Raw genomic sequence first — 27,174 nt, 5'->3', positions numbered from 1 at the left:
CTCCAATGAAAGTAAACAACGTCTTTAATTTATTTCTAAACGTATAGATATAGTTTGTTTCAGTGACTGGCATTTTAAAGTATCAAATATACCTACCATTACAATCATTTTTACGGGCTGTGCAATATATTCTTAGGGTCCTCTTGGTAAGCCAATTGATTTGGCAAGCGTACACTTATGGTTCATGCCCAAGAATAGTGTCCTTCTTTTGTGTGCATGCCAGGCAGTTGTGAAGTTTCCAAGGTGACCAGACGCTCCTACTGGCAGCTTGACTTTGGTCCCTAGGCTCAAAGGAAATATAGCCGTGCTGCACACTCACAGATGAGCCTCACTGTGTCTTTGGGCACACTGGCAACGCCCTCTCACTCCCTGAGCACCGTGTCACTGTAAGTATCGTTGGCCTGCATGTGGGCAGCTAAACGCGATTTAATTATGATTTAATTATGCTTTATGATAATAAGCACCAGGCTAGGAGCCTTCACCGTGTCAGAGTTATTTCGCCGACTAAACGTTAACATACCAGTTTCATATGCACTGGATGGCTTTCTCATGTTTTTCATTGATGTGATCCCATTTTCCACTATTTACTAACGTTTAACCTTGTTCATGCACAAACATAAAGGCCATTTGCAATATTATCCTCTTCTATTTTTTTTTCGCGCCAGAGATATGTTCATGTAAAGACGACATGTGGAAGCAGGTAATGTCGAAATAACTTTATTCTAGTAACTCCCAACTAGGAAAAATCGCTGAATAAACGTCTTCCTCTTTCCTTGCTCCAACAACTCTCTGCCTATGTCTTGTCTTCACATTCCAGAAGCTAATGACGAAAGTGAGCAAGGCAAACAATACCAGTATACATTATAACATTCTACCCATGCCGATACCACACATCTTCACAAAAGAAAGGAAAAAAAGTAAATCGAAATATGTATGTATTGCACCTAAACTATATGTAACACGATGTAGAACAACTTCTAAACCATCGCGCAATAACAACAATCCACTCACCGTTATTGTCTTAGCAGAAAAGGTCACTTTTATTAAGACAGGTGAAACAATATCTTCCTTATGCAAAAACTATAAACATTCATTGTCATATCAAACCCCCCATTTTGCATTATGCTTCAACCAAACCCCAAAACATTTTATCATATTAAACCCAAATAGTTCCAACAAAACTTGCAGAAAAAACCCCATGTAATGCATACAATCCCATCATTACCTTTCCCTTCATTTGCTTCTTGACCTTTCCCCCCCACCCCCACCCCAGAGGGATGGATAAGCCCGCTCCAGACTATCCAAACACCCCAATAAAATGCCACCCTCGAAAACCACAGAGGTTTCCTGGCCCCACCCAAAATGCTTTCTGAAAGAGAAATTTATCAAACACTTTTATTGCACCATAGATTTTCGTTCCAAAAATTTGCCAACAAATCCCTCATCTCCAATAAATAATAGGCTTGACCCAGCTGTGACAAGTGAACACCATCCTCTCTGAAAAGGTGATCTTCAGTACCTGTGATATTGTCGTATGATAAAACTTTAATCCCCATAGCCTGGTAAAAAACTTTCATCGCCCTAATAAGCTTCCTTCTGGCCTTTTCAATTGCAGCATGATTACGTGCCCCCCTCCACTGTTGTCGGTAAATAAACTTTGCCCACACCAAACGTGCCCGTCCAGTTGTTTTTCAGTACTGCAAGGTCCAACCTCATCTGCTTAGTAAGGGATAAAACCGACAAAGGCACTCAGTCATTTTCACCTAGATATATAATTAACATGTCAGGAAAGCCTCATGCAAAAGACAGCTCCTTTAAAGTGGGAAACAAACCCAACCACAGCATGCCACCTTTTCCTTTCCAGAGAACTTCATGCCCTTTGCTTGGAAGTTCGAGTGCTCTGCCATATATCTGTTGTTCAGCAAAGACGGCTGTCCATTTAATGAACGAGTGTCCCACTATCCATGTGCGCATTTTTGTTGACAATAAACCTTTCACGCAACCTAGGCGGAAAAACAAAGTTGCAAAAAGCAATGTACAAAAACAAACTTAATTTCCTGACATATCGAGTACAACAGGCAGATTTCCACCTCCCAATCCTCCTGATATCCTCCCAATCCCAACCCAACCTGGCCGGTTTAGTGGCCGCCCCAATACGAAAAGAGTGTGTCCCAAACAATAAAGGGTCTTTGCCAAGTTTCACCAAAGCCTTCCTTAACACAGCCAAAAGATGGGCACTAGAAATCTTAGACCCATTCAAATGAGCAAATATTACACCAGGCCGGAAAATAGCAGATTGAGAGAAAGACTCCCACTCCCTCAAAGGACAGCAATTCCTTACCCCACTGCCGTTTAAATGAACCAACATGCCTATCCCCAGTTGGTCGGTTTTCGACCTCCTCAAACAGATCCTCAGTTTGTCACCATGTAACTGAACCTCACTACTCTGAATGCCTACCTGATCCCTTAAGCCCAATAATTCAGAGACCCTGAAAGCACCAAAGAATAACCAGATCATGCATAATCTAAAACGAGAAACCTCCCAGTCATCATTCATACGGCAAACGAGCCATCATATCCTGTGTGTCGATTTCTATACCCAAAAAGGTGAGTTTAGTGCTCGGGCCCTCAGTCTGTCCTGGAGCCAGCGGGACACCCAACTCGTTAGCCATGTCCTGAAAAATGCCTAGAGCTCTGCTACACTGATCTGAATGTGCTGCTCCAATGAACATAAAGTCATCGAGATAATGGCAAATATATTGATGACCACTTCTCTTGGTAAAGCACCATTGCAAAAAGGTACTAAACATCTCAAAAGAGCACAGGATACTGAGCATCCCTTAGGGAGAACTCTGTCTACGCAAAATGTTCCCTCAAAAAACATGCCCAAAAGTTCAAAATCCGATTGATGTATTGGTAGCAAGCGAAACACTGGCTGAATAACGCTCTTCTCCAATTCAGCCCCAGTCCCAACCAACCTTACCAATTTTAATGCATCATCTACCGAGGCATAAGACACATTAGAATCAGCAGGGAAAATGAAATCATTAATGGATTGACCGTCTGGCCACAAGAGATGGTGAATTAAACAAAATTCCCCAGTCACTTTCATGGGTACTAATCCCAAAGGTGACACAATCAAGTTTTTCAGAGGCACTGCCAAAATGGACCCGCTATCCTGCCGGCTGTCAATTCCACAACCAATTTCTGATGCACAATCTGTGGTGACTCCTTGGCAGATTTCAGGTTATCAGCCCAACTATAATACCGTGGCCCCTGATAACCAATCTTGAAACTGTCCCTGAATCCCCAATAAAGCTTGGAAGCCACTTCTGAATCTGTGTAGTCAATCCGCCATGCTTCAAGAATCGACAGCCTAATTGGGGTATGAGCCTTTTGGCATAGGTTGGAAATATGATCCCCGACCCCTTTGAAATCTCCTTTGTTCCCTAGACCTTTAATTGGTGAAACATTGTGTGATAGCATGTTTTCCTCCACATTGGGAACATTCATGTTTAAATCTACAAAACTGTCTCATGCAGAGACCCCGGTTAAAATTCCAACAGCCTCCGGATACTGGAAACCGCCCCCTACCAAACCAACCTGCCCCGATTTGGGCCCGGCGCGGCTGAAAGGGCCGGTATGTAATTGGTAAACCACTTGCTGTATGCGTCGTGGCGGGCCGTTGGGTAGAGGACATCCACTGAAGCCAAAACTCCGCATCAACGTCACCCCAAGGCTTATCATGGAGTATACGGACCCTTGCTCTAAATTCCTCATCGTAGCTTAGCCAGGAAAAACCACCAAAGTGCATTTGAGCTTTACGAATAATGTCCATGTATTTAAACATTGCAACTGCCCTATCTTGATGTTTTTCGCAATAGACACTTGCGTAGATCAAAAATGGGGACGCTAGAACGTTTAGCCAGCTCCCATTCCTCCTCTTTTGAACCTTCTTTAGCCTGAATGTTCATATGGAGTAGTTTAAACAGGTCCACAGACTCGTGCTGCTAAATCCTATTTTTTGTCTTATCTGAAAGATGCGTCCCCAATGGCATAGCTATTCCCATATAAGGGAGCTTCTTATGAATATTATTAGTAACTTCCTCCACCTGCACATTACTGGAGTGTGAGAAGTTGGCCTGACATATGCTGTCCACTAGTTATAGGGGACACCTTGCACCAGTCCAATTCGACTGTTATGGTGATAGGTTAAAGACAACCTTTAAAGAAAGCTATCCTAGTGGTAGCTGTGGAGAGCAGCCTTCAGGCTAAGTCTTGATGGAGTGTTAAGCTTATTGTTTTACCATAGATAACCTCTTGAATAACCAAATGAAAGAGTAGTCCACACAGGTATATATATAAAATATATGTATTTATTCTAAGAATAATCCCACTAGTCTCTTTATGAGGCTGGAGGTAAAGATACAATTCAAACAAGCATTGATAGTTACAATAAATAGCACTGGAATCATAGGGCCCCGGGGGGACCAAACCATATATCAAAAAAGTGGTAAAAGAACCGCGACAATTCTACAGACAATGCCTAGGGCATTTAGGGTCACTGGCCCCTTGTGAAACCACCCAAGGTAGTGAGGAAGGGGACCCACGGGAGACGCGTGCAGTGGCTGAAGCTACTGTCAGGATCTCTATTAAAGCCTATGGAGAATGTCGCGGTTGAATTTTACAAGATTAAAAACACTTCTAGCAGGAGTTCAAGTTCAATACTTTAGAGACCCCTTTGTGTCTTGCCAGATCTGATCTCTACAGCTTACTGAGCACAGTGGGGGTAAATGAGCTAACTACACACAAAGTGTACATGGGAGACATTTCAAAAGAAAACACTGCACTCTACAATAATAACACAAGCGCAGTTTCCAGCAGCAGCTCCTCCATAAAGGGCACCAGTGCGTCGACCTGCTACCTTCCTCTTCCGATAACTGCTTTAGCTTTTACAGCTTTTACATGAAAAGAAACAATCTCAGTGATTGTTTGTTTGCATGTAATGTCAGGTTGGCAGCAAAAGAGGACTTCACTCCCTGTATTGTGCATGTGTAAGGCGGGGGCTGTTACAGCCCAACTTCACACAGTAAAAAAACTTCTAGCTAACGGGTCAAGATTTTTCAATTCTATTAAGGACATGGAGGCAAGGATTATTCTTCTCTTTCTTTACTGAAGCAAAACATTAGCAAATAAACTTTAAACTACATAACTCATGATGCATAGCCCACCTTCTCTCCACCAATCAGCATTTACCCATTTGGGTATATAACACTGGAGCGCATAAGTCCGTCCTCTTTCTTTGCCAATCTGTCAGTTAAAACCATGAACATCAAACTCAAGAACTTCTTCGGTCTGCTGACTGCCTCTTGTCACCAGCGCCACAAACAGTGGAGCACTCACCCGTCGTCCACCGAAACAGCGGTCTTTGTCCTTCAAGACCTTTCAGGTCATCTTGTTCTCTGTTCCTGTAAAGAAACAAAAGGCATAATATCTCATGTCTAAGAAAGATGTCATCAATTTTGGGATGGATTTCATAACAAATCATTTAACCATTTAACAGTTGATTATCTATACATCAAAGATAACAGTCTATAGAACAATGCATCAATTCCTAGGTTGGGATAATCCTCGCCTCCGTGTCCTTAATAGAATTGAAAATTCTTTTCACGTTAGTGATCCAGCGATCAGGGATCGATAATATTTTCATAAACATAGGCCTATTTTCACTACCCAACTAATCCCTTCACGCTGAGGTTCATTGTGATGCAAGTTTATCCCACACAAACTATAGAACACTATTGAACCTGCATTTTCTCTTTATATAATTGTGGCGACAGTCCTATACTTGAAAAGTTAATGATAATAATTATGTACTCATTCTATATTACTAAATAATAACAGACTCAGTGTGTATAATTCATAATTTTTATCGTAAATAATGTGAAATGAATGCTCATTAAGTACAGTCACACAATGCAAAAACACAAATTGTCACGGAGACAAAATTATTAGCAATGACTTCAATCAAACTCATGTCAAATAAACTGTGCATTGAAGGAGTGGATAGGCACAGAGAGAAAAGTTTCAGAGACAAAATACATTTACAAATGAATATGCAAATGTAAGATATTATTTATACTAACCCAAGAAGCAGAAAAGACTACCGTCTTTGGCCATAAAAAGGGCAGTAAGGCCGCTCAAGAAGAGTCGAGTGGCAAAAGGTTAAATCAGGAAACAGGTAGGCCTCTATCTGGGAAACAGCAAACCGACGACAGAGACAATCTCCCTCTAGCTAAACACCAGCCGACCTAAACCACACCCACCGGGGACTTTCAATTATAGCCTAAAACCTAAATGTCCAACCCACATATGTTTCAATATGAGAACAAACTCCGACTCTCATTTGCGAAGGATGGGGGTGTTCTATCACACCACTCTCATCATGACCGTTTTATTCAATGTCTCTTTGTCTTGAACATTCAGCATTACGACAGATTCTTCTCAGGAATCAACTTTGAACACAATCATAGTAAAAATTTCCTGCAGTTCTCTACATGTTGCAAATATCTGCGTTTCCATTGTTTGCCTCTGCCATCTCGTGAAGAGAGTTTGCACGCTTCCACTTGTTTATCAATATTTCCTTCCATAGTTTGGCGGACATTCAGTACACCATGAAGGTCATTTTTTCCATGCCTTTTGCGTTCTTTCTCCTCACTCAAAGTCCACTTTTATTCATTCACTTTTTCTAGCAAATATTAACCCCAGACTGGCATGCAGAAGTGTAGGCCCATGCTTGCTTTTCTACAGAAAACAAACAGAATCTTTTATTATTTTCATGGAATGTAATTTCATTGCACACCCTCCCAGCACTGCACTAACCCATTGCACAACCCGTGTTATTTACCTAGCAATCGTTATTAACGTGCACAAAAGCAGCATTAGTCTTTTTATCAAAGTTCTTGCGGCCAAGTTTTCATGCATTAGTACACGCATGTGCAAAAGCATTTCTCCTTGTTTTAGCGTTCTTTAATAATATTTTTCGCAGCACACTGTTAATGTATGTTACTAAGGGTTCAATCCGAGCAGGTTTTATTTTCTCAAAACCCTGCTCCATCAGTCTCCCCTTTGATGGCATTTTTGAGCCATCATAAAAATACTATCTGCCATGTATCTAAAATACTGTACTTCTTTCTCGTTTTATCATTCTTCCGTCTAAATCTTTCATGATTTCATAATAATTTCCTCTCATGTCCTCTAATTCTCTCTTTTCTCTCTTTCTCTTTCTTTTTTTTTAATAAAGAAATCTTTACTACACATTAAAAAGATACAAACAAGGGCCTACAACCACAAGGGCCAGCCGCTAGAAAGCTCGGGAGCCAGCAAAGCAACGACATACATTCAAATGAGCCAGAAGCAAAAGCTCCCGAAAGTTCGTAAGCACATATAACAGGCAGCGGCCACAGTCCAAGGGCGATCAAAAAGGACGGTTTCATATTTTCTATTAAAAAACAAACAATAACACACAAACAAGGCAATGAGAGTCCGAAATAGCAGCGTGCGCTCCCCAGGACGGGGGAAGAGCCACATTATCTGGAATAGCTCTTGACAGGAGGTGGTAGTAGGGGGCGGCGGAGAAGAGGACAAAACACACACAATTATGTAGAATGTGCGGCTAGGGGGACAAAGCGACGTCGACCTCTCGCGGCAGAGGCGGAGCGCAGATATTTCCACGATAGGAATTCCATGGACCCCACACCTTAGTCCACCTCCCAGGCTTGCCTTTCGCCACATACACCATCTTTTCCCTGAACATACACCAATCCATATTCTCCTTCCATACCGAAATCGTAGGCGGCCTCGGGGAACCCCACAACTGTGCGATATTGCGCTTAGCCACCATGTACCCCAAAGTCACCCACTGCGTCTGCGCCACATTATAGTCATTTGGTTCCCAGACATTCAGCAAACACCTCCTGGCCTCTGGTAACAAAGCGACATGCGTGACCTCCTCCATTACAGTATGTACCCCGTTCCAAAATCGTACGACCTCCGAACATTCCCATAGGATATGAAGAAAATGTACCCAACAAGCCACAGCCACGCTTACACATTCCATCCCTCGAATAACCCATACGTATCAAACCAGGCCCTATGACATACACTCTATGGAGTATCTTCAGCTGCACAAATCTAAGGCGGGCCGGGATCGCCACCTCTTTCGGGGAGGCCACCGCTGATACCCAATCCTCATCGTCCAGTTCCAATCCGTCGGCCGTCCACGCCTCCCGCAGATGGGTCAGCAAGTCCGTACGATCATTAATAAGTTTTTTATAGATCAGAGAAATAGTGCTGTCGGGCACATAGCCATCTAACACTCTATCTTCCAACGGGGAATATTCTGGGATAGCAGCAACATCCGGAAAAACCGAACACAGCGCATGGTAGACCTGTGCATATCGGAAGTACTCCCTATCATTTAATTTGTATTCAGTTTTGAGCATTTCAAACGTTTTAAAGGACCCTTTCGCCCAGAGGTCACCCACCTTACTTATACCAATCATATCCCATTTCTCAAAGCCTTTCGTTTTCCACAGACAACCCAAGCGCTGGGAGGCATACAACGGCGTCGCTCAAGTCAAGCGATCCCTCCACCCCATTGCAGCATTCGCCGCATGCCACACGCGTACCGCAACTTGCGTTGGTCCTGTCAACCGTGCATCCGGAGTCGCCGAATACAGTGCCCTATTGTAATCCCCGCCCGGAAGTAATAACTTATCCATCTCGAAGGCCGGATTCAAAGCAGGACCGTATATCCCATGGTTCACCGCCGCCAACTGAGACGCCCAATAGTATCTTTTAATATCGGGGAGGGCAACACCCCCATCATACCAAGGGAGTGTCAACTTGGCGAGAGCGATCCTCGGTCGCCCGTCCCAAAACAGTTGGCGCTGAAGACCCTCCACCTCACGGAAGTAACGGGCCGGCACGACATCTAGCGTATTTTGTAAAGCGTACAAGAAGCGAGGCAGCGACATCATTTTAAACAATGCCGCCCGTCCGAGCGGCGAGAGCGGAAGCCGTCGCCACCTCGCGACGTCGGCCTTCAATCGCTGGAGCGGCGGGAGAAGGTTTCGCTCATAGCGGACCACGGGGTCCAGTGATATGAAGATTCCCAAATATTTGAACCCCAATGTAGCAATCTGAATAGGGCACCCCCTCGGCAGGAGGGGGGCCCCGCCCGAGAGGACGTAAACATATGACTTGGCCCAGTTGATAACCAGGCCAGAATTACGACCGAAGGAATTCAATACGTCCACAAATACAATTAGCGACTTTCGAGGAGAGGTGAGATACAAAAGGATGTCATCCGCATAGAGGGAGACACGGTCCTCAAATTCCGGCGTCCATCTAATGCCCCGCAACGACGGCTCCCAACGCAACCAGGCAGCGAGAGGTTCTAAAGAAAGTGCAAAGAGGAGGGGCGACAACGGACAGCCCTGTCGCGTACCTCTCCCCAGCGCGAGGGGAGCCGACACCCTACCATTCACCACAACCTGCGCCAATGGGTCAGCGTATAGTAATTTTACCCACCCAATGAATTCAGGGCCAAACCCGAATTTCGCTAACGCAGCCCAAATATATGGCCACTCTAAAGTATCGAACGCCATGGTAGCGTCCAAAGACGCCAAGATGGCCGGCTCACGCATAAACTCCGCTCTAGCAAGCACGCCATGCAACCGCCTCAGATTCAAGGCGGTATTACGATGAGGTATAAAACCGGACAGGTCCTGATTAATCAAGTCGCCCACGACCCGAACCAGACGATTGGCCAATACCTTAGCCAGAATTTTGGGTTCTGCGTTCAACAACGAGATAGGCCTGTAGGAGGCACAGCGGTCTCGCGGCTTCCCCTCTTTATGTATCACAACTATGGTAGCAAGACGTTGGTCAAGGGGAGGGAGCCCGCCACCCGTGCAGCGAGGAACATGTCACGGAGATACGGTGCTATCTTATCTGGACGCAACTTATATAGTTCAATGGGGAGACCATTGGGACCCATGGCCTTACCAGAAGCGATCGAGCGAATGGCCAAAGCAATCTCATCCGGCGACAACTTCGCCTCCATCAATATGCTATCAGCCTCCGAGAGGGACGGCAATGCAATATCTCTAAGCAACAGATGAGAGTCCTCCTCCGAACGCCCAGAGACCGGAGAGTATACCCCACGGAAATAGTCCGCGATGCAGTTAACAACTTCTACCGGGTCAGTCACACACACGCCATCCACTCTCTCCACAACCGGCACCACTCTACTCACTCTCTCCTTCTTGTCCAACCAAGCAATCAACTTTCCGGCCTTATCTCCCACATCATACAATCGTCCTTGTTGCTCTCTACTCATCCTTTTAGCAGCATCCGTGACCAGCGCTCTATAATCTGACTGTTTAAGGCTGAGAACGTGCAATTTCTCATCCGTAACACCCCGCTCCAAATCTCCCTCCATCTCAGCTATGTCAGTTTCCAGGCGAACCACCTCTTCCCTCCCGCACCTCCTAGCATGGGAAACAAGAGACAAGGCATGCCCCCGGATCACCGTTTTATAACCTTCCCATAGGGAGACAGCAGACGACACCGACCCTACATTATCGTCGAAGTAGTGATCAATGGACTTAACCAGTTCCGCGCGAATATTAGGGTTACGTAAATACCAGGGGTTAATTGGCGCTACTCTTCCCTCTGCCCCAGGAACAACCTCCATCTGCACCAATAGACTGGAATGGTCAGAAATACCTCGGGCCAAATGACGCACCTCCCCAATCATTCCAGCCTGCAACGCCGGCATAAGTATATAATCAAGTCTCGAGAGACTCCCGTGGGCCCCCGAGTGGAAGGTGTATTGTGCCTGCCCTGGGTGCATCTGTCTTCAGCAATCTATAAGTCCTAAAGTATCTAGAAAGCCACCCAGCCAGGCCTGGGCTCTAGGGAGATCCCTGGGGGGGTGACGGTCCTCTATACCGGATACAACAGCGTTAAAATCACCCCCTAACACCAGAACCCCCCCAGGGAGTCCCAGGACCAAACGCCCCAAATCAGCAAATGTAGCCGTCTGCAATCCCGGTGGCACATAAACAGCAACGAGCGAAACAGTTCTACCCTCCCATCTCCCCACCAATGCTGCATATCGCCCTCTATCATCGTGGAGCACCTCGTCCACCTCCAACGGGAGAGAGGCCCTGACCAAGATACCCACTCCCCTAGAGCCAGAAGTGAAACCAGAGTGAACAGCAAGGCGATAGCCCCGCCTATTCAGGGCATGGAAGGAGTTCCCAATCAGATGTGTCTCCTGCAGGAAAACAATGTCGGGTGAGATCCGTTTCAAAAACTGCAACACCACCCCGCGCTTGATCCTATCCCCCAGTCCGTTCACATTCCACGAAAGTATTCTCAATCCCTTACCCCCCACCCCGCTCCCGTGCATGATGCCCACATCCCGGAGAACACAACCAGGACAAATCAGCAGCTAACCTCACATTGCCTTGTGAAACAAACAAACAGTCCCCTACACCCCCCCTCCCCCACAATATCCAAACCACAACTCCCCCCTCCCTGCACCCCTGCTTGAGCCCAAACAGCCCCCCCAACTTGCAGTGTGCCTGTCGCCCTAACATATACTGAACCACAAAAAGAACCCCTGAAGGAGGAAAGGGCCCCAATATGCTCTCCACAACCTCCGAGCATTTGAAGGGCATATTGCACCAAACTTGAGTCCCATAGAGCTAAGGTACAAAACGTCATCAGCCTAGTCCATCACCGGGAACCAAAGTTCTAGTCTTGTTCCGCCGAACCCTCGCCACTCTCCGCCGTCTGACCATCCCGACCTCGACTCCGAGGCAGGGTATCCAACCAGTCTCCAACCGCCTCCGGCCGGTCGAAGAAGTGCGAGCGATCCTCGAACTCAACCCGCAACCTGGCCGGAAATAGCATCGCATACTTCAGCTCCATGTCCCTCAAGCGCCGTTTGACGCCCAAGAATCCCAGTCGTTGTTTTTGGACCGCTTGCATAAAGTCTGGATAGAAGCTGACGTTAGAGTTGTCAAACTTTAGCGGCCCATGCACCCTCGACGCCTGAAGGATAGCATCTCTGTCCCGAAAGTTAAAAAGTCGGGCAATTATAGGCCGCGGGGGAGCACCCACTTTCGGCGCACCACCCGGAATTCTGTGAGCCCGCTCCACCGCAAAGAATTTGCTCAGCCCCTTGGGTGCGAGATGGTTGACCACCAGATCCTCCACAAAAAGGTCAGCAGCAGGGTTCTCCGATCGTTCCGGTACCCCAATTAAACGAACATTGTTCCGCCTGGCCCTGCTTTCGGAATCCTCAAGTCGACGGTCAGTTAGGTCCCTGGCCAGCCGTAACCTACAAACCTCCGTTTGCAGGGCGGCCACGTCCACAGTTAGGCTTGACGCTGTGTGGTTCAAAGCATTGACCCGCTCATTCGTTTTAGACAGATCCGCCCTGACCAGATTTACATCGATCAGGACTGCATCCAATTTACGAGCCAGGGTATCAAACTGCTGACCCACTGCAGCCTTCATCTCCTCAATGGCGCCCATGACGTCTATCAAAGTCAAGTCAGCAGATAGGCCCGAGACATCCTTGGACCTTTCCTGCGATTTATGCGACCCACCAGGGGATCCCTTTGTCTGCGCATAGCGGTCCATGTTATTAGCCTGGGTGTAAACTCCCCGCCGGGTATTCTTGGGTTTCTGCTTGTCTCCGTCCAGCCTCGCCGCCATCGTCCGGTGACCACTGAGATCGGCACCTGCCAGCACAGGAGTAGGGACCAGACAGCTAATTCAAGGGACCACAGCCGTCACAGACTGTAGCCTGTGTATAGTCCGAGATCCAGGCCAAACACTCCACCATCCACGCTCCTCTGGAACATCAAGGTCCCTCAGCCGATGTCAGCAAACAGGTTCGAAAACGAAAGTGAAAGTGCGGGGTACGTGACAGGCCAGGCCCTGCATGCCGCTGTTGTTCACTTCGTACCCGGGCACCTCACCAACTCGAGTTCGGGACCAAGGCAGGAGCAGGCCGTAAACTTCAGATCGCAACCATTCCGGTTCCCCGAGCCCGATTTGAATTTGGAGAACGGATGGCACCTCAGCTCAAGCTCATCAACAAAAGCCCGTCGACAAAACCAGGATTAATTCAGGATAGACGTGGGAGGTTGCGAAGGCCCTCGGGAGCCTTGAGCCTACGCGGCCATCTTGGTTACGCGCTAGGCTCCTCCCCCCTCTTTCTCTTTCTTGCTCTACATTTAAGATCTGACACCTTTTCCTTTCTACATTTACATTTGCAACATTAATAAATCAAAATAATCATTAATGTCACTACAACTACTGGAGTAATAGGTATTAATATGTTTCCTAATAAACTACTCCCGAAAATAGAAAACTAATTTTCTACTGAGGAAAAACTCTTACCAAGTTTCTCCCATGCACCATTAACCTTCAATTCAGTCAAATCTTCATGAAATTCTGTAATATATTTACTATAGCCTTCAAGATTTTTACTTTTGTCAGGGATATAAGTTCAGCATTGTTGTATTTTGAACATGCTACAGACTCCACCCTCTTTTGCCAATAAGATATCAAGGGCAAGTCGAATTTACAAAACCATTGATCTAATTGTAACCATTTCAGTATCAAAATCATAAAAAACCCACCAGCAGTATCTATTGATAAACGATCAACCACTGTGGACAATTTTCTAATTTTATGTGAATTCAAAATGACTCCAACTGAAGGTATCAGTGCTCCAAAATATCCCCGATTATTTCAGAATAACTTGATCCTCTCTTATTACGTGTAAATCTCTGTTTTATTTCATTAACTCTATTATTCTTATTTACATGGTATACTTTTGAAATACTATGCCTAAATAACAACATCCATACCAACCTGCAGGTAACCTATAATAGGCATTCTTACCACACACATAATAAATTCCTGGGAAAACAGGATCAGTCCCTCCTTTCAATCCCCAACTTCCTTTTATCAAGAAAGTATGCCCACATTCACTAGAACCAATGAAGTAACTATTAAGTTCAGTCTTTTCTCTAAGCACACAAAACTTTCCTCTATGTTGAAAATCTAGAGTCACGGCAGCGTAAGTCGCACCCTTTTTGTAATCACCCTCTCTGAAAGCCCATGGAGATACAGGAGACTTTTGCTCAGCAGCTTTCTTTTTGAAATCTCGTCTTCTGTCTTCTACCATATTCATAAATTCTACTTCTTCATGTCGTAGTTTACAGGTTAGGTTATTTCTATGTGCATCTATTGTATCTATTGGTTTGTTACTAATGAAAAAAATCTCCCATGTATGCTGCATAAACAGGACCATAAACAATTTTTAAATCTCTCCTAACAGGAATTTCAGGAAATATTAAATCAAAATTAGAGTAATAATACTCTAATCCTTCCCTCTCATAGAATAGACTTGTTAAGACACTAAAAGACACACCATATGTTAAAGGTAGATAATGTTATGCCACCCCCTCTGAGACAGACAATGGTAATTGCATACACAAATAACAATCTCTCACATTCATTGTGTTAACAACAATTTAGTAAAAACATTTAATGAAAAATCATTAATTGATTTATCATGATGATAAATACTATCATCTTCTATCTTTTCAATATTAGTGTTTACATTTTCTTTAGTACTAGAATCCATTCTCTCATTTCCTACATTATTAGCATTATTTTTATGATTATTCACCATTAGAACAGGCAGAACAACAATCAGTGTTAACCACACCAACATTAGTAAAAAGACACTACATAAGCAAGCATTAATACATATATGTTTCAAACTATGATTTTGATACCCAGTCTCTGTTACCTTTGCCATTTTATACAATATATAAAAATCTAAGAAAAACACTAAAAATTCTAAAAACTTGAAAAACGTATCCAATAACCATCTAGAGCTGTGTATCCTTTAAGCCTCTTTTTCTTTTCTTAAGATTTATTTTTTTATATCTTCTTCTTCAAATCTTCTAGAACTGTCAAAATAGTCTTCATTGAAATTATTACACTTTAATTTTGCAGTTTCTTTTAAGGTTGTCTTAATTTGCTTTCATCACTTTGATCAGTACCAACTTCTTCTGCCTCTTGATTTGTGTTTTCAGTCTCTTCCAACACCACATATGTCCATTCTGGAGCTGTGTCTTTCTTACTCGGAATTCTTATTCTTTTTGTTTTTCGTACCAATTCTTCTTCTGAATCACTTTCTTCAGTTTGACTCAATATTTCATTTATTTGATCTGGCCTTTTCTTTTCTAGAGTATATTTCAGTCTTTTCACTTCTTTTGGGCACACATCACCTTTTCTTGCTTTCTTAACTTGAACTGCTTCTTCACCTTCGTTGTCAAGTTTGCAAGTTCTTTTATTCAGTTCTTTTCTTTGTTGTACTTGCTCTTTATTTTCATCAGCCACTTTCTTTTTTTCTCTCTCAACAGCAGTCTCTTGAGACCCAGTAGCTGGTGCCCACTTTAGCTGACTTGTGCTTGGTTCTTCTTCATGTTCAGCCTTTTTAGAATCTGTCTCACTAGATTATATAGCTTTATGTCCTTCAGCTTCTGGTTCTTTTCATTTCTTTACCCGTTGCTACTCTTCTTCTTGTCTTTCAAGTGGACTTGGGACTCTTCTTGTATGACTTGCATGAATCCGGTTTGGCAAGCCACCACACTTTACTGCTGTTGTGTCACCAAAATAATCTGGTATGGTCCATTCCATCTGGGTTCTAAACACAACTTCCTCACATGATTCTTCTCAAGAACTCACTCGCCTGGACTTAAATCACGAGCTTGATCCGGCTGTGTTGTGGTTGCAGTTTCTTCAACCTGATGAGACACAGAATGCACCAGATCAGCCAATCCTTTGCAATAATCAAGCACTAGATCATCAGTAATATTCATCAGTTTGTTTGCTGGCACAATTGGTTGTCTCATAGCTCTCCCCATCAGGATTTCGTGAGGACTCAATCATGTCTTTTTTATCAGGAATGCTTCTAAGACTCATCAATACCAGGGGTAAAGCGTCTGGCCATTTCATTGTTGTAGACGCACACACTTTTGACAGTCTGGACTTTATAATGCCATTAATTTGCTCAACCACTCTTGATGCTTCAGGCCGATAGGCACAATGCAGCTTTTGCTCAATTTGTAATGCTGGGCAAATCATTCAATTTATTTCCTTATTAAAATGAGTTCCTCTATTTGTTTCCAAAGAGACTGGAAATCCGAATCTGGGAATTATCTCTCTCAAAAGCAGTTTAGCAACAGTCAGGCTATCATTATTTCTTATTGGATAAGCCTCTACCCAACGAGAAAACAAGCATACAACAACCAACACATATTTCAGTCCATTACAAGGGGGAAGTTTCATAAAGTATAACGGTAACCTGGTAAATGGTCCTGCTGCTTTTACAATTCAACCCCAAGTAACAACTGTCTTTCTACCTGGATTTTGATGCTGGCAGACTATACACCTCTGGCATAGACTCTCTGCAATAACCCTGAATTTTGGATTGTACCATGACTGCTTGAAGAGTCTGATCATAGCATCTCTTCCAACATGTGCAATTCCATGGTACATCCTTGCCATTTGAGAGAGTAAACTATCCGGCATTAATGGTCTCCCATCAACATACACCCACACTTCATCTTCTGCTCTCTTTTTGCAACCTGATTTTATCCAAATTTCTTTTCCATCCTCATTTGTTTCCTCATGTAACTGCCTAATTTCTTCGAATGTTTCCAATTAAGAAAACAACAAGTGGCAATTTGTATCTTTTTAGGTCTTGCATACGCTGCGCGCATGCGCTGCCTAGGAGACCTTTAGCCGTCGTTCAGCTGTTTGTCGAAGCACATACTCATGCTTGTGGTGGCATACTTCAGCGCAAGGCGCGCACGCTTGTTTGTTATGCCAGAAAAACAGGCGCTCAGATTCCAGTTGCAAGTTTGAGCTCTTTTAAGTTATTTCAAATCGACAAGAAGCTTTTGTCCTTCATTAGAAAAGGAGCATTCCCAGAATCATCTAGGGCCGCCTTTAAGGCCACTGATTCCTTTGTGTAAAATTAATGATTGCGTTTTTTTATACAAGCAAAAATTAGGCGTAAAGACTACGTGCTACGCTGTGTGATTAAATATGTTTAGACCTCTGTGATGACCGCAGATCTGTGGAAATCCTACTGTAGTGATGTTTAACCCTCTGTAAATTGCCTCTATTCAGCGCTCAGTTCCTTGACGCCCTGTCCAGAGAGATTTCCCGCTAGACCCTAGACAGGACTGAAATTGCAGTCACGTGGAAGGCCCCCACTCTTCTTAAAATTAAAGCGGATGTATTTCCATCCTAACACTGAAATGATTGAGATAATATTTACTTAAGGAAGACTTTCGCGGACACGGCTCATGCTTATTTTAAAGTCCGTAAAAAAATATATTTCTTTCAGTATTAGTTCATAGTGTTTTTATAAATATTGGCTCCATTTGCAAACACCCCCGTCCCTTGCTCCTGCAGCACAGGACTCTTCATGTTAAAGAAAACATGAAAACAGAGAGATGAAAAGCCGTCATCTGTCGCTGTACCCCTGGCTCACCCACTTCATAGATTTGGGGGTGTATTTGACCCCACTAACTGACCTTGCTTTGTTCCCGGCCCGTGTTTACACCCCCGGGGCAGATTTATTGCCCGGGCTCCCTTTAACTAATGTATTGTGGCAAATGAGTCTGTTTCAACAGACTCGTCGTCTCCTATTTCGACTTAATCTAAACACACTCCCAAAACCATCACTGGAATGCTTTAAAGGGGCAATGGGGTCAGCCATGCGTGGGGGCAATAAAAGCCCTTCTCTGGCAGCCGCCCTTTTAAATAGAACTTAAATGTACTTTAAATCGTGCCTCGGAAAACCATCCACCCACACTCATTTTTAAGACAATTTTTAATTTCCTTTCATGCCAGAATGCTTCACCTGTTGCCCGTTCCACACAAATGTCTTTATTAATTGTGTTATTGTTTTTAACGCAGGAATACATTTTTTCTATCTGTAATAGAGCGTCAATAGTAAATTTGTTAACCTAGATGTCCATAAACCAGTTTTATTAAACAGAAAAATCCACTCATTATTAAACCGTAGTCCTGCTGGCAAAGCGCACAGAAGCTGAAAGAAACGCGATTTCTTAACCATCTGTGCTTTGTCCCTGATGTGTTGGATAAAACACATTTGCATATGATGTTTGTTGCACTCCTTTTAAAGAAACCCGTAACACGACTATGTTAAAGAGAGTCTCTGTAATGAGTAATGCCCATTTGAAAGAATGTAAACACCCTAAAAAAAACCACTTTCGTGGGATAGTTACTTTGGTTTGGACACGTCTTGAAAAACATATTCTCTCATTTCTTTATTTGAGCGCGTTATAGAGCCTACCAGTGAAAGGCAAATTGTCTCTAGGCGTTTCTTGGTATCAAGTACATATCAATCTACAGGTAAACCCATGTGCCTAAAGGAAACTGCACGTATGCCTTTGTTTTGTTCCCCATTTGCAGCTTCAAACGGTGACATAACATTGGTGAGTGGTGCTCAGGAACACAAAAGTCTTTCTTGGTGCTCAGGAGGCGGAGTCAGACCAGGGTCGGGCAACAACAGGTGTGTTATATATAGAAAAAACCACAGTGGAGTGAAGTAAAGCACAGTGGATCTCTGGAAAGGCCATTATATGTCATTTTAGACTCCTCCCCTTTATTTATTGAGGGGCTTTGTATAGGGCTATATGTCTACTTTGTGTTATCGGTGCATTGTTTTGCATTATACTCAAGTGCATGAACAAATGTGTGCACAGAGGTGCCAATGCACTTACCCTCTTTGTCCTATGACCCAGAATGCCCCCTCAACCAGCCAACGGCCTCATATTTTAAAATCCAGATTTTTACACTTTAAATTTTTCTTTCAACTCCGTGACTTTGAAACATTCCTCAATTTACAACTTCTATTTTATTTCATGTACAATTTAATGTACTACTGACTCTCATAGCTTTATTAGTGGGTGTATATATGTGTGCTGGCACACGTGCATGTTGTGTATATGCCATGTCACTTAAAAATAACATGAAATTTCAAGCAAGTTTACCAATAAACAGCAACACCTCAACACAGAACAAAAACATCACTTGGCACCACATAAGCACCAGTACAGCTACACAACATCAGAATAACTATTCACCACAACATCACTCAGCACCACCTCAGCATCACTCACTACCACCTATGTATCATTCAGCATCACATAAGCATCACCTGGGAACCAGCGCACCACCACCTCAGCATCACCTCAATATAATTCCGGATCACCTGGAGCATCACCTCCACCACTACTCACAACCACCTCAGCATCACTCAGCACCACCTCAGCATCACTCAGTACCACCTATGTATCGTTCAGCATCACATAAGCATCACCTGGGAACCAGAGCACCACCACTTCAGCATCACCTCAATATCATTCCGGATCACCTGAGCATCACCTCCGCCACTGCTCACAACCACCTCAGCATCACTCCACACCACCTCAGCATCACTCAGCACCACCTCAGCATCACCTCAATATCATTCCGTATCACCTGAGCATCACCTCCGCCACTGCTCACAACCACCTCAGCATCACTCCACACCACTTCAGCATCACCTCAATATCATTCCGGATCACCTGAGCATCACCACCGCCACTACTCACAACCACCTCAGCATCACTCCACACCACTTCAGCATCACCTCAATATCATTCCGGATCACCTGAGCATCAGCCCCTTCACTACTCACAACCACTTTAGCATCACCTCAATATCATTCAGGATCACCTGAGCATCATCTCGGCCACTACTCACAACCACCTCAGCATCACTCCACACCACTTCAGCATCACTTCAATATCATTCTGGATCACCTGAGCATCACCCCCGCCACTACTCACAACCACTTCAGCATCACCTCAATATCATTCAGGATCACCTGGCCACCACCTCTGCCACTACTCACAACCACCTCAGCATCACTCCACACCCCTTCAGCATCCCCTCAATATCATTCCGGATCACCTGAGCATCACCCACGCCACTACTCACAAACACCTCAGCATCACTCCACACCACTTCAGCATCACCTCAATATCATTCCGGATCACCTGAGCATCACCGCCACCACTGCTCACAACCACCTCAGCATCACTCAGTACCACCTCAGTATCATTCCGGATCACCTGAGCATCACCGCCGCCACTACTGACAACCACCTCAGCATTACTCAGTACCACCTCAGCATCACTCAGTACCACCTCGGTTTCATTCCGGATCACCTGAGCATCACCTCCGCCACTGCTCACAACCACCTCAGCATCACTCCACACCACTTCAGAATCACCTCAATATCATTCCGGATCACCTGAGCATCACCACCGCCACTACTCACAACCACCTCAGCATCACTCCACACCACTTCAGCATCACCTCAATATCATTCCGGATCACCTGAGCATCAGCCCCTTCACTACTCACAACCACTTTAGCATCACCTCAATATCATTCAGGATCACCTGAGCATCATCTCGGCCACTACTCACAACCACCTCAGCATCACTCCACACCACTTCAGCATCACTTCAATATCATTCCGGATTACCTGAGCATCACCCCCGCCACTACTCACAACCACTTCAGCATCACCTCAATATCATTCAGGATCACCTGGCCATCACCTCTGCCACTACTCACAACCACCTCAGCATCACTCCACACCCCTTCAGCATCCCCTCAATATCATTCCGGATCACCTGAGCATCACCCACGCCACTACTCACAAACACCTCAGCATCACTCCACACCACTTCAGCATCACTCCACACCACTTCAGCATCACCTCAATATCATTCCGGATCACCTGAGCATCACCGCCACCACTGCTCACAACCACCTCAGCATCACTCAGTACCACCTCAGTATCATTCCGGATCACCTGAGCATCACCGCCGCCACTACTGACAACCACCTCAGCATTACTCAGTACCACCTCAGCATCACTCAGTACCACCTCGGTTTCATTCCGGATCACCTGAGCATCACCTCCGCCACTGCTCACAACCACCTCAGCATCACTCCACACCACTTCAGAATCACCTCAATATCATTCCGGATCACCTGAGCATCACCACCGCCACTACTCACAACCACCTCAGCATCACTCCACACCACTTCAGCATCACCTCAATATCATTCCGGATCACCTGAGCATCAGCCCCTTCACTACTCACAACCACTTCAGCATCACCTCAATATCATTCAGGATCACCTGGCCATCACCTCTGCCACTACTCACAACCACCTCAGCATCACTCCACACCCCTTCAGCATCCCCTCAATATCATTCCGGATCACCTGAGCATCACCTACGCCACTACTCACAAACACCACAGCATCACTCCACACCACTTCAGTTTCACTCCACACCACTTCAGCATCACCTCAATATCATTCCGGATCACCTGAGCATCACCGCCACCACTGCTCACAACCACCTCAGCATCCCTCAGTACCACCTCAGCATCACTCAGTACCACCTCAGTATCATTCCGGATCACTGAGCATCACCGCCGCCACTACTGACAACCACCTCAGCATCACTCAGTACCACCTCAGCATCACTCAGTATCACCTCGGTTTCATTCCGGATCACCTGAGCATCACCTCCGCCACTGCTCACAACCACCTCACCATCACTCCACACCACTTCAGCATCACCTCAATATCATTCCGGATCACCTGAGTACCACTCTACACCACCTCAGCATCACTCCACACCACTTCAGTTTGGCATAAAAATGTAACATCTACTAATTCTCCACAAATAACTCTCTACTACTCCTAACTAATTAAAATACTATTTCACAACATCCACCCTCCCGTTGTTTATATCCCACACCTAACAATAAAAACTATAACAAACATTAATTACAACAAGCAAGGAAAAATTGACAGCATTGCATACACAAATAACCTAGAACACATTTTTTAAAATTAATTTTGGTTTTTAGTACAATACTTCAGTTGTATATAATGTTTTTTTGGCTAGATATAAGGTGACAGAAATAGTTATAACACTTTGTTTATTATAACTTATACATTTTCAACACGCTGCCCAACTTTCACAATGCTCTACAACATATATTAAAAACGTTAACAAAGCCAATAGCTCAGTCTGAACACATATAACGCTCCAAAGGCCAGACCTATTGGCTATGCCAATGCTTGTTTCTCCATCCCTCTGTTGATTGAAATTGAATTTTGTGCACAAAAACAAGCCACTTGGTCTGTGTATCTGTTTCCATTTGTCACATGGCGGTACAAAAGGGGGGGGTGATGGACGGAGCATCAGAACCAATCAAACACTCACACCCAGTCAAGAGATCTGGGTTTAATCCATCACCTTTCTTTAGCCCACTCTGCCACCCCAGTTCAGACATGGCCATATGCAAATCAGTCTGACCCTGTGCCTCATGGGAACAGTCCAGCCTGAACTGCCAAGCCATGCCTTCCCTGGACCGGAAACAAGCTTCCTAGGACCGGTTTCTGGCATTTCAGCCGCCTTCAGCCAGGCTTGCTTGAATCCAGTGGCAAAGTGAGCAAGGGACTCAACGTCTGAGCATACCCTGCCAACTTATGGCGAACAAAGCGGTACAAAAGGGGGAGGTGATGGACGGAGCATCAGAACCAATCAAACACTCACAACCAGTCAAGAGATCTGGGTTTAATCCATCACCGTTCTTTAGCCCACTCTGCCACCCCAGTTCAGACATGGCCATATGCAAATCAGTCTGACCCTGTGCCTCATGGGAACAGTCCAGCCCGAACTGCCAAGCCATGCCTTCCCTGGACCGGAAACAAGCTTCCTAGGACCGGTTTCTGGCATTTCAGCCGTCTTCAGCCAGGCTTGCTTGAATCCAGTGGCAAAGTGAGCAAGGGACTCAACGTCTGAGCATACCCTGCCAACTTATGGCGAACAAAGCGGTACAAAAGGGGGGGGTGATGGACGGAGCATCAGAACTAATCAAACACTCACACCCAGTCAAGAGATCTGGGTTTAATCCATCACCGTTCTTTAGCCCACTCTGCCACCCCAGTTCAGACATGGCCATATGCAAATCAGTCTGACCCTGTGCCTTTTGGGAACAGTCCAGCCCGAACTGCCAAGCCATGCCTTCCCTGGACCGGAAACAAGCTTCCTAGGACCGGTTTCTGGCATTTCAGCCGTCTTCAGCCAGGCTTGCTTGAATCCAGTGGCAAAGTGAGCAAGGGACTCAACGTCTGAGCATACCCTGCCAACTTATGGCGAACAAAGCGGTACAAAAGGGGGGCATCAGAACCAATCAAACACAACACCCTTGTGGGCCCCCAGGGTATTGGGGGGTGGAGGGGGCACAGAGGGAGTACCTATGGTACCCCCCTGCATTTGCATGAACAATGTGGCAAGCACCGCGCGGTGCCTGCCACGTTGTGCATGCAAATGCACAAGTGCCTTTTTTGCATTGCGGCGGGTGCTGCTGACAGCACCGCCCGCCGCAATGCAACAAATGCGGAATGCGCCCGCCAGTGTGGCGGACACATCCAAATAGCACCTGCGGGACCGCCGCTAACATAGCGGGCGGTCCCATTTCCCGGGGCAATGGCAGGTAATTAGCCCCTCAGTGTGTATACTTTATAATTTTTATCGTAAATAATGTGAAATGAATGCTCATTAAGTACAGCCACACAATGCAAAAACACAAATTATCACGGAGAGAAAATTATTAGCAATGAATTAAATCAAACTCATGTCAAATAAACAGTGCATTGAAGGAGTGGATAGGCGAAGAGAGAAACGTTTCAGAAACAAAATACATTTGCAAATGAATATGCAAATTTAAGATATTATTTATACTAACCTAAGAATCAGAAAAAAGGGCAGTAAGGCCGCTCAAGAAGAGTCGAGTGGCAAAAGATTAAGGGCCTCATGTAGGTAAATAAATTTTACCGGTTCTTAAATACCGAGCCGTACCGAATCGGTAAATTAGAATCGGTAAGTTATATGTAGGTAAAAATTCGGTAACAGTTACCGATTCGGTAACATTCGGTAAATACGAATCGGAATTCACCGAATCGGTAAATACCGAGGTGATAATTACCGATTCGGAAAATACCGAGGTGGTATCTACCGAATCGGAAAATACCGAGGTGGTATCTACCGAATCGGAAAATACCGAATCGGTACGTACGGATTCGGTAAATAACATCACATGACTTGACGAAACAGCTAATCCTGTGCAACGACAGCCCACCCAACCAGGAACTGCCCACACCCAGGCAGGTGTACACAATTAGCCGAAGTGGCCACACCCAGGCAGGTGTACAAAATTAGCCGACCCTGGAGAGGCTCGGAGTGCAGAGGAGAGGCAGGGAGCAGTTGCATGTGCGAGCGGGAAACGAACAGCATGTCCAGCCAGAGCACACAGAAAGACGGAGGGGAAAGGAGGAGGAAGCTCAAATTCAGCCCCAAGGAACTCCAGGTGCTGGTGGAGGAGGTGGTGAAGCAGCACCAGAAGCTGTTTGGGAGGCAATCCCTGCAAGTGCCTGAGGCCGAAAAGCGCAACATATGGCTGGCCATCCAGGCGCAGGTCAATGCTGTGGGAGTGACCCACAGGGAAATTGAGGTCCTCAAAAAGCGCTGGTATGACCTGAGGATTGTGACCAAGAGGAAGATGGACGACATCCAGAAGGAGGCCAGCCAGACCGGAGGTGGAACCAACAGGGCACCTGCCCTCACCGAACTGGAGGAGCTGGTGGCGGCCACACTCGAGCAAGAGAGCGTCGTGGGTCTTGGGGACGCCGACAGCTCTGCCAGAGCCGCAACACACCAAGGTAAGACGAAAGCACAGCAATGTAGCCGCCCCTACCCCTATCCCACATCCCCCATTGTGAAACGAGAATCACACTGCAGTCCACACGTGTCAGTGCAGACAGGCAATGCATTCCGGGAGATGTAGTCAGGGCAACACTAACCATGACGTAAATGTCACAGGGCAACAAGGCATGTCACGCACTCGAGGCACAAGGAGACAGAGGACAGATTGGAATGTGAAATGATTTATTGTGACGCTTGCAATGCAGCCCTTCGGGGACACTGAGCCAATGTTGTTTTTCTGTCCACAGATGTGACATCATGCAGTACAGGGCATGCTGCAGGGGAGACGGCACACCGGCCACAAAAATCACCTCTAGCCACCACGAGTTCAGACCAGGGAGCAGGCCCACTTTCAGCCGCACCACCTACGCAGCCAGCCGCGCCGCACACAGAGCCACCATCACCTCACCGAGAGCCAGCATCACCACCACCAGAGCCAGCATCGCCACTCATGTTCGATTCACCGGCCACATCTCCGCTTGCAGGTGTGAGAATGAGGAGGCGTCCAGCAGCCAGGCTACGAGCCTTAGACACCTCGTCAGACGACAGCATGGGCCCAGAAGACCGCACCGGGCCCCAGGAAGGGAGCCATCCCACTGTGCCCCACACCTCACAGGCAGCACAGACGGGAGCAAGAGGGCGCCGCAGGTCGCGTGTCCAGAGTCCACCAGCACCCACTGACGGCCATGGTGTCTTCTTGGGGCTCGAGGGCCAAATGTTGAAGCAACAGCGCCTGCAATCAAAGGCAGTAATGTCAGTCCAGAGGCACATGCGGGTGATGAGGACAAGCTTAGTCAACATGGACACAAACATTGGCGGCATGGCTGCGGGCATTCGGGACATGTCCCAGTCAATCCAGCAGTTGTGCAGCAAATTAGATGCTGACATCGAAGCACGGCGCCGGGAACGCCAGAGAAGGGACACTACCAGCAGGGCACTCAACCGTCTGGCAACTGCGACTTCCCTACTTTGCCGGCGCTCTGTGACGATGCAGGAGGGCCTAACACAGTGCTGCAGCGACCTGTCACGGGGGATGGTGCAGGTGACAAGTGCACTAGGGGTGCTATTGACTAGTCAGGCGTCGACAACTGCTGCAGGGGATGCTGCGGAGAGCATCGACACCAGCAGCAGCATCACACCCCCCGTCCCAGAAGCACGCAGGAGCAGCAGGCGGCTTGGGGTTGGCTCTAGTGAGGATGCACAGGCCGTGCAATCCACCACTGCAGCGCGTATGCGCAAACATTGATGTGGCCCTGCTTAGCCACTTCCCATTGGGTGACGTAACCCTGGACATACTCATTGTATAGATGGCATATTGCCAGATTGGCCTGTTCATGTGTTCATGGCGTGGTGCCACATTAAACTACGTCATAACTTCTCACGACTCGCTGTGTCCCCTCACTTACTCAGAAATAGTTGCATGTGATCTCTGCCCGTCTCTCTCTCCCATCGATTGCAGTTGGCACTCTAGCTGCGCTGCCCTCTGGCTGGCCTGACTCATCCTCGTTGTCCTCAAAATATGTTAGTTCCACATCTGTACCTTTTTTCGTGGCAAGGTTGTGCAGCATTGCACAAGTGGCAATTATCTTGCAGCAGGTGATGGGTTTGTACTGGCGTGCGCCTCCGCTCTTGTGGAGGCAGCGGAACCTGCTCTTCAGCAGTCCAAACGTGCGCTCCACCACATTGCGTGTAGATTTGTGGGCCACGTTGTATCGTCTCTCACTCTGGGTTGCTGGGTGTAGGTAGGGAGTGAGGATGAATGAACGGCATGCATATGCACTGTCGCCTGGATGAGTAAAAGGGAACCATCAGTTACATGCCTCTATACACTCTGATTTGCAGGTTTCAAGGGGCGTCACTGTTACTTACCCAGCAGGTATCCCTCTCCGAATTCTCCGGCTCTCAGTCGTGTGTAGATCCCACTATTCTGGAAGATGTAAGAGTCGTGGGTGCTCCCAGGAAACTTTGCAACAATATCTGTGATGATGTTCCCTGCATCACAGATCACCTGCACATTGATGGAGTGGGTGGACTTCCTGTTCCTGTAGATGTGCTCTGTGTCAGCTGGAGGACAGATTGGGATGTGTGTACCATCAATACAGCCGATGACATGGGGGAAC

At 46.1% G+C, this 27,174-nt stretch overlaps 1 long non-coding RNA gene across 1 annotated transcript; it reads left to right on the top strand.

Annotated features, from left to right (window-relative positions):
- The first annotated feature begins 249 nt into the window (after positions 1–249).
- On the top strand, positions 250–26,432 carry LOC146855456 (uncharacterized). The gene is made up of 2 exons (XR_014980841.1): positions 250–386; positions 25,303–26,432. It is a non-coding gene; the product is annotated as an uncharacterized LOC146855456 (long non-coding RNA).
- Positions 26,433–27,174: the final 742 nt, after the last annotated feature.

Source organism: Triturus cristatus, chromosome 4_1 (genome assembly GCF_964204655.1).
Source record: "Triturus cristatus chromosome 4_1, aTriCri1.1, whole genome shotgun sequence".
In the NCBI taxonomy this organism is placed as follows: Eukaryota; Metazoa; Chordata; class Amphibia; order Caudata; family Salamandridae; genus Triturus; species Triturus cristatus.
Note: the sequence above shows the minus strand (reverse complement) of the source record. Positions and strands in the feature narration are given on the sequence as shown.